Source organism: Musca autumnalis, unplaced genomic scaffold, assembly GCF_047663935.1.
Source record: "Musca autumnalis isolate F117 unplaced genomic scaffold, ASM4766393v1 scaffold_3, whole genome shotgun sequence".
Lineage (NCBI taxonomy): Eukaryota > Metazoa > Arthropoda > Insecta > Diptera > Muscidae > Musca > Musca autumnalis.
Window position 1 is genome coordinate 56,610,568 of NW_027411866.1, and position 6,445 is coordinate 56,617,012.

Below are 6,445 nucleotides of genomic sequence, written 5' to 3' on the forward strand. Positions count from 1 at the left end.
AATTTTAGAAAGGAAAATTTTAAGACACTGCATTGGAAAATACTACGCAGCAAAAAGTTTGCATCCGCGGATGCAAATGAATACAAGTGTACAGTACAAGTGCCGTTGGAGTACATCTATTTCTATGAATTCACTTATGAATTTTACAAGGGAGCGCGCAGCTAGCATGCCCTCCATTTTGCTTCCACAGCACACAACTAGGATCCACTCCATTTTCGATCCAAATCACAGCTTTTGATGTAGTGTTTTGGATTGAATTTAATGGCATTCTTCGGATTGCATTTTTAGTCAGTCTAATACCCCGGTTACACTATTGAAGGTTAACCCACTGGGTCTAATAGATCCAGTGGGTTAATCTTTGCTGGTTACACTTAGCTTTTCGAGGATATAAACTGTCAGCTGATGTTTGTTTACGTATACATACAAAATAACTAATAAAGTCGTGTTTTACACTTTTACAATTTCTCGTATGAGATATGGTCCCCTCTTTGCTCATATTGGTATATTTTTCACACAGCGATACATTTTTGTATCATGGTATCAAGCGTACTTTTTGTTAAAAAAGTGTCTAATGTAAAAAAATAAATAATTTTATGATTTTCAAATAACTTTAGATTTATTAACTCCATAAAATCTCATGCGACCAATCGAAAACGTGTAAAACACGACAAACTCTGTTGCAAAAACAGTTGCAACTATTGGTACTTTTTGAGTAGAGTTGGATTTTTTTGCACAAATACCGAATACAACACTGTATTTTTGGTGGATTTGTGCCGGATTTAAAATAAACCCTGTCGTGAGAGGATTTAATTTTTGTATGGCAAATCTGGTCAGATTTGACCAGATTAAGCAATAAATCCTCATAAAGTGGGTTAACCCGGCAAAAAACTGTAGTGTAACCGCACTATAAAGATGCAATAAAAATGCAAGCCATTGCGAAATATCCCAGAATAAATAAAATGCATTTATTATTTCCATAAAACAATAATGCAAAGAACTTTAAACACAAATTAAAAAAAGTTTCCATTAAATTCAATCATATTTGAGTTTACTTCCTCCGTTCTCCATTTAATTCAAGCGCATTTGATTTTGCTTTATCATCCTAAAGGTTTTTTTATGTTGCCTTCCCATCACTAGTTCAGTTTTCGACTTCCAACTGGACTCCATTCCATTAAAAATTTCCGTCTCGTGAATTACCGCAAAAATGTTCGCAACTTAAGTTTTTATTTATTTATTTTATAACAAATTCTTAGAAACGTATACACTTTCTCTTATTTTTAGAATAACTAAATGATTTCATCAGCGGCGGGTAGGGATCAACCAATTGTTTTTTTTTTTGGTAGGGATCTCAAAGGCAACTGCTTATAAATTGTATCCAACGAAGTGCATTTTTCATAACTCCGTGTGGACTGCATCGAAGGATGTTGTGAAATCATAACTCCATTTGCACAACCTCCAAAATTTTTTGCTGGGTATGAATATAGTTGTAGACGTTTTTCTAATAGATTTATTTACTCTGAATCCAAAATAACCCCTATTGGTTTATATGTCTGTGACTTGATGTCAAAATTTGCTCAGCGTATAAGTATTCATGAAAATAGCTATGTGTCTTGTATATATGACAGTCAACGACAATTTAGCTGGACGAATTCAAACTATTTATCTCCAATTGGTTATATCAATGAACTCCCGCCTAATTTTGATATCAATGCCAATATTCGGCACCCTTTTTATGAAAAAGTCATATCTGGTACGAACAGAGGCTGAATTATTATATTTATTCATTTTTATACCCCCAGCATTTATGCTAACGAGGGTATATACACTTTCATACGGGCAAAATGTGCCTCATCGAAATAATGGTTTTAGACCCCAAGTATGTTTGGACGAAATGTGTTTCAGACAATTTGGAGTCGATTGAGCAATGTCCGTCCGTCTGTCTGGCTGGCTGGAGCGCACGATAACTCTCGAACGGATCAACCGATTCGGTCCAAAATTTGGCTTTCGTAATATTTTGTCCAAACTTAGTTTAAGTTCGAAGATGGGCTATATTGGTCCACTCCTTCCGGTACCTCCCCCACAAAAGTTCGAAAATGTTCGGAAATTTTTTGCGCACAATAACTCTTGAAGGAAGTAACCGATTTGGTCAATACTTTGCACATCGTGAAATTTCTACTAGACTTAAATAAGGTTTCATTATGGTCTCAATAGGTCCAATCCTTCGGGTACCTCCCACACAAAATTTCGGAAAAGTTCAGTTTAGGGCCATCTCTCGAATCGCTTTGATTTTTGTTGTAGCAACTTGTATTCACTGCCCTCCATACGACGGTACAATTTTCATCAGGGGCAAGTCCATACTTCCTGGGAAAATAGCATGAAAGTTGCAAAAAATCCCTATGACACCGTGTGAGGTGGTTGGAGCGCAAGATAACTCTCGAACGGATCTGCCGATTCGGTCCAAAATATGGCCTTAGTAATATTTTGTCCAAACATACTTTAACTTTGAAGATAAGCCATATCGGTCCACTCCTTCAGGTACCTCCCCCACAAAAGTTCAAAAATGTTCGGAAAAATTTTTCGTGCGGTAACTCTTGAAGGGAGTGGCCGAATTGGTCTATACTTTACACATCTTAATATATACCAGATATAGATCAGGTTTAAATATGGACTACATTTGTCCACTCCATCCGGTACCTCCCACACAAAATTTCGGATAAGTTCCCTTTAAGACCTAATATCGAATCTCTTTGATTTTTGTTGAAGCAACTTGTATTCGCTGCCTCAATTACGATGGTAAAAGTTTTTTTAGGGCAAGTCCATACTTCTTGAGCAAACAGCCCGAAGAGTGTAAAAACCCCCTATGGCACCATATGTTGTGGCTGGAGATCCTCTTCCATAACGGTCAATGTCGATCCATTCCATTTAGTATCTCCTCCGCAAAACTTTTGATCTCTAATCCTAATCAACATTTTTGCCGGTTCATACGCCACAAATTTTTAAAATTTCTGATACTTTTTTACTTGTTTCTTTTATATTTTTTATTTTATATTTTTTATATTAGCTTGTAAGTTTATTTGAGTTTTTGTTTAAAGAGAAGTGAACATTTTACAACTTTTTTGTGTACGGGAACGCTTTTTCGAGTAAAATGTGTTAATGCTATTATAATCTTAAGTATTAAGGTCTGCGTACATAAGCTGCTCTGCCTGATTGCCTTGCTTTCCTGCTTCATTTTTGACATAATAAAAAAATGAAAGAATAAAGAAGGCCGAGGAAATTTCGAACTGGGTTGCCCTTTTCTTTTTTATTCTTTGTCCTTTTCTTTTTTTCTTTTTTATTCTTTCCTGCTTCATTTCTGACATAATAAAAATAAAAGAATAAAGAAGGCCGAGCAAATTTCGAACTGGGTTGCCCTTTTCTTTTTTATTCTTTTATCAGAAGCAAGCAAGGTAAGCAGGCAAGGCAGCTTATGTACTTACCCCTTTACTTCCATGGTACAAATACACAGGTAGCCGCATCGGCAATTGTTAGTAACATAAGGTGTCAAAATTTGACATCAATTCAATGCAGTTGACACATTATGTTACCATCAGCTGGCATGATAATGCTACCTGTATTATTGTACCATGATTACTTCCATCTATTGGTGCTCTCATGGTACAATAATACAGGTAAAAGCAAGTCCCAGCTGATTAGATTCAGCCGTACTACTAGTGTCAAAATGTATATGACGTTTTGTCATTGTCTATACTTTTTTGTCAACCCTTGTATTGAAAGTTTAAAAATAAATCATCCACAAACACATTAGAAAGTAAAAATATGAAAAATTGAATTTTTATATTAGCATATACATCGGTAAGTACAAAGAAATGCAATATTTTCATAAATAATGGTTATTGTGCGTATTCTGCGATGAAATAGAAATGAAGGAAAAGGACCTTATTTCAACATACCATTAGATCCACATAAAAGGCGTGACTGGGCTAAAATTTATGGAAAGGATTTCAAGAAGAATGACTGTATATGCTGGGATAACTTTTAACCGGAGGATACGAGAAGAGTAGGAAAAATGAAAGCTCATGCCACGTGCAGAACCATTTCTTGTGCATTCGACTATGGAATGGTAAGTAGCTGTATGTAATTTAGAATTGAACATTTATGTAACATGTACATATTTTATTCTATTTAACAGATGTAAATATACCATTCCATTCCAAATTGGTTGAAGAATATTGTGAGGAAATGGAAATAGATACAGACAAGGAGAAAAAGTTAGTCTTACATAAATAATCCATATTATGTGTTTACTGCATTTTTCTTTTACGCAGGAAATAAAATGGAATCGTAAAAGTTTGATGAATGTGGTACGCAGGCAGTTAATTGCCAATATTTTGTAACATTTTGAGTTTCATAAAATACAAAATAAAATTAGTATGTATATAAAATTAGTAGTGTTTTATTACTATTCCGCTACTTTAACAAGTAAAAAAGAACGATTCGTTGTTACTGATATATAATTACTTATTAGCATAATATAATTACTTTATGGGACTCCCGTGTCCAACATACCACATATCGTCCATAAATGCCCAAAGACGTATCTCCAAAAAATCAAAATTCATTCTTTGATTTAATCTAATACATAAGACTAAAATACATGATCTTGCAAAATTTCAAGCTTCTACGTTAAAAAATAACGATCCTATTCAAACAAAGGGATAACATTGCAGATTTTGTTGTAATGACGCATACCAAAACCAAGTGTTACCGCGGTTTTGGTTTCATTACTTACTCCCATTCGTATCTGATTGATAATATCCCATATACTCGCCTTCATAAGATGAATATTCCATAAAACAGTTTTTTATAACCTTTTTGCTTCTCCTGTGAAATTATTTTTCTGTTAGTTACGACTTTGGGCATTTATGATGACGATATATCAATGAATGCACGCCGATTCACGTTAGCTCAATAATGTAATGGAAACATATTTAAAAAAACCCTTTTCATGTAATATTCTCCTTTATTTAACTTCGTGTGGATTTGACACATGGAAATGGGACATTTTAGAAGTTCAAAATATAGGCCCTGTGAGAAACCTGGTGATGATCGAGTAAGGCCCACGTTGGTCCTTTCCCTTTCTTAATGTTCTCCTCATCTTCTGCACTATTTACTTCCTCTTTGAGGGCCGCAATGGCAGCACTCATCAATGGTTTGGCCTTTTTATGAGTTTCACTTTACCCGTTTCCAATTCGAACCTTCTTTGGGTAAATATCTCTTCGATGTTTTAGCAGCTTTGTAAATTTGTGAATCCGGTTCATTCAATTGACACGCATTCTTGTGGCAATTAATCTCAAATCAATGGGATATTCAATAACATCATAGTAATCAGGATACATTTTCTTGGAGGGCAGCAAAAACATTCTATGCAATGGGCGGTCATTCATGTTGCTATCCACCGATGTCATTACAGATGAAACAGTTCTTCATATAAATTCAAGTCATCTTTCTTATTACCGGTACCATCTTCATCGGCTGAGGAAGTCAAACGTCTGCTGCCTCTTTTCTTCGGTTCATCTTCGGCGAATCTGTATTCCAGTAGTTTTTGTTTGTGAGCTGTAACACATTGCCACAATGCCACAGCATCTTGGTTTGTAGAAAGCTTTGGCGTTGTTAACCAACAATTCAGAATCTTGCACCAGCAAATCCAAATCATTATAAACATCAGTTTTATGTTCTTGTTCTATTTTCAACAAATCACTTGGATATCTTTCAATGGAATCGGTTTTGTCGTCCTCGTCCTCTTTCTTCATAATTATTGATATCATCTGAAAAATAATCAATTATTGATTGTAAATATTTTATTTAGAGAAATACATACCGCTAACAACTCCTTGTTAAGAAAAAATGTAGTGGAAACGTTAAAATTGAAAATCTAACGTTTTTTATTCATCTCTTTTTAATTAAGAAGCCTTGAAATTTTTCAAAACAATATTTATGAACCCTCAAAATGTGTGTTTATTTTTTTTATATTTGTTTACATTTTTGCCCATATGGCTATGACACTTGTATTACGTACAAAAACAAATTTCTATGTGGTTGTTGTATCGATTGTTGTACAACAACACTTGCTTTTACCTGTAATAATTGTACCATGTGGTGCTCTGTAAAATTAGTCCCAATTTACATTAGGCGAGTTTACTTGCGGCAATTGTCAGTTTGTGGGTGAGAGAGGGTGTTGAGAGGCAAAGGGTTACCATATACCTCACCTCTCTCTCCATCAAACTGACAATTGCCGCAAGTAAACTCGCCTAATGTAAATTGGGACTTATAACGTTTCTAAAAAAGGCTCAATAAATTAAACCTTAACCTTGTACGACTAGATGTTTATGGACTCGATGACCTTAAAAACTTTTCAAAGACCAATCACTTCTTTCGCCACAGCAAA

At 34.8% G+C, this 6,445-nt stretch overlaps 1 long non-coding RNA gene across 1 annotated transcript; it reads left to right on the plus strand.

Annotated features, from left to right (window-relative positions):
- Positions 1–3,693: 3,693 nt before the first annotated feature.
- LOC141399186 (uncharacterized) lies at positions 3,694–4,442 on the plus strand. The gene is made up of 4 exons (XR_012411785.1): positions 3,694–3,852; positions 3,919–4,120; positions 4,190–4,268; positions 4,326–4,442. It is a non-coding gene; the product is annotated as an uncharacterized lncRNA (long non-coding RNA).
- Positions 4,443–6,445: the final 2,003 nt, after the last annotated feature.